Source organism: Otolemur garnettii, unplaced genomic scaffold (assembly GCF_000181295.1).
Source record: "Otolemur garnettii isolate 467f Iridium unplaced genomic scaffold, OtoGar3 scaffold00135, whole genome shotgun sequence".
NCBI lineage: Eukaryota > Metazoa > Chordata > Mammalia > Primates > Galagidae > Otolemur > Otolemur garnettii.
Window position 1 is genome coordinate 4147614 of NW_003852530.1, and position 2589 is coordinate 4150202.

The 2589-nt window shown below is 42.9% G+C and overlaps 1 protein-coding gene across 1 annotated transcript in view; it reads left to right on the top strand.

Moving 5' to 3' along the window:
* The window catches only part of TDRD12 (tudor domain containing 12), a 67169-nt gene that overhangs the window by 2724 nt on the left and 61856 nt on the right, over nucleotides 1–2589 (top strand). The gene's annotated exons all lie outside the window — the stretch shown is intronic.

The following is a 2589-nucleotide window of genomic DNA, read 5'->3' on the forward strand; positions in this document are numbered from 1 at the left end:
AGACTAGGGATGTGTCCTTCCACTCCCATTCTTTCTTTTCTTTCTTTCTTTCTTTCTTTCTTTCTTTCTATTTATTTTTTGTTTTTTTTTTTTTTTTTTGGCAGTTTTTTGCCAGGGTCGGGTTTGAACCTGCCACCTCTGGCACATGGGGCCAGTGCCTGACTTGTTTGAGCCACAGGCGCCGCCAGGGAGGTTCTTTTATTTTTTTTTGCATGTGGTTATTGTTTCAGCAGCATTTGTCAAAAAGACAATTCTTTCCCCGTTGAGTTGCCTTTGTGGAAAATGAGTTGGCCACATAAATATGAGTCTGTTCCTACTGCCTCTGTGCTTTCTGCAGCACCCATCATCAAGATTACTACAGCTCGATAGTTAAATCTAGAAGTTTTCCAGCTGTTCTTCATTTGCGGAATTATTTTGGCTATTTGAGATACACATATATACATATTTTTTTTTTCCTTTGGATGCAGAGTCTCTATCACCCTGGGTAGAGTACTCTGGCATCATAGCTCACAGCAACCTCAAATTTGGAGGCTCAGACAATCCTCTTGCCTCAGCATCCCAAGTATCTGGGACAACAGGTGCCTGCCAGGACACCTAGCTAGTTTTTGTGTGTGTGTTTTTTTTGTTTGTTTTTTTAGAGACAGAGTTTCACTTTAGCTCACAGCAACCTCTAGCTCTTAGGCTTAGGCTATTCTCTTGGCTCAACCTCTCGAGTAGCTGGGACTATAGGCGCCCACCACAATGCCCAGCTATTTTTTTGTTGCAGTTTGGCCAGGGCTGGGTTTGAACCCACCACCCTTGGTATATATGGGACCAGTGCCCTACCCACTGAGCCACAGGCGCTGCCCTTGTTTTTTTTTTTTTTTTTTTTAGTAGAGATAGGGTCTCACTATTGCTCAGGCTGGTCTCAAACTCCTCAGCTCAAGCAATCCAGTATCCCCAGCTTCCCAGAGTGCTGGGATTACAGGTGTGAACCACCGTCCTCAGCCGAGTTTGGTTTACTCTATGCACAGGTCTGGCAGAGCTGGTGTGTGCCCAGAGTCCCACCTTTCTCACAGGCAACAGATACAACTGCATATTTCTTCCAGTCTTCCAACTATTAGTCTCCTCTACATAGGAGTCTGACCTGTGCAAGTCAGGGTCTGCCAAGGATGCGAGGGGTGTTCATACGCAGACTTTAGAGTGCCCCTTCGATGGCTGTCCTTGCTAGTATTCTTCCCCTTCATTTTCAGCGATCCTGCAGCCCCAAACTCTGTTCTCTGATTCCTGAAGCCACAAACATTACGGCTTTCTGTTTGAGTTGTAGCCACTTCGTACCACACAGAGTGGGGAATGTGCTCAGGGGCATAGCTGTGTTAGGTGTGGGTCTCACAGTTCAATGTCCTTTTAGTGGTTGAAAATTTTCCAGTTTTGACCGGCTTTTAGTAGCTCTTTAGTGCCTTCAAATAGTTATTTTATGTTTTTTTCCAGGGTGTATAATTGTTACCTGCAGGTGATAAACTATTGTGCTCTTACCAGAAGCAGAATGACTGCCTTTCTTTTTTCCAATTAGTGGTTATACAAATGTGCAAACATTTAGAAAAGTGGAGTAATACTAGTGTGGACACCTGTATTCCTGCTTCTTGGAATCTAGGATCCAATAGATTGGGATGTCGTTGCTTTTAAGTGCTTTCAGTAGGTGGAGTTAGGAAATAAATTTGAAAAATCTTGCATTCTTTTTCTCTTCCCCTCCCTTTTTTCCTTTGAGACATTCTCACTCTGTTGCCCAGGCTAGAGTGTCGTGGCATCATCATAGCTCACAGCAACCTTAAACTCCTGGGTTCAAGCAATCCTCTTGTTTTAGACTCCCAGGTAGTTGGGAGTACAGGTGTCCACCACAACGCCTGGCTAGTTTTTCTATTTTTAGTAGAGACGAGGTCTCACTCTTGCTCAGGCTGGTCTTGGACCCCTGAGCTCAAGCAGTCCACTTGCCTTAACCTTCCAGAAGGCTAGAAAGAAAAATCGTGCATTCTTATTGATATTTTTAATTCAAATTTGACTCTTCATTTTATATTTGTATCTTTTCTACAGTAGGGAAAATCTCGGATTATAATAATTTAACAATCTAGGAAGTCTGACTTTTTAGCCTTTTCCTTTCTCCTCCAGGCTTTCATTCCCTGTAAGTCACAACTATGTTTTTTCGTTTGCTTGTTTTTGGAGACAGAATCTCACTTGGTCATCCTTGGTGGATTGTCATGGAGTCTTAAGAGCTTACAGCAGCCTCAAATTTTTGAGGCTTAAGTGATTCAGTTGTTTCACCCTCCCACATAGCTGGGACTACAGTTGGTCGCCACAATGCCCAGCTATTTTTTAAAGTCAGGGTCTCCCTCTGGGTCAGGTTGGTCTTGAACCTGTGAGCTCAGGTGGTCCACCCGTCTTGGCTTCCCAAGTGCTGGGATTACAGGCGTGAGCCACTGCACCTGGCCAATTATGTTTGTTTTGGTTTATCTACCATCATTTTTTTATTTAAATATGAGCAGAACATACATATGTTCGCATTTTTTTTTCTGTTTCTTACAAAACACAGAATTTTTTTTTTTTTTTTTTAGA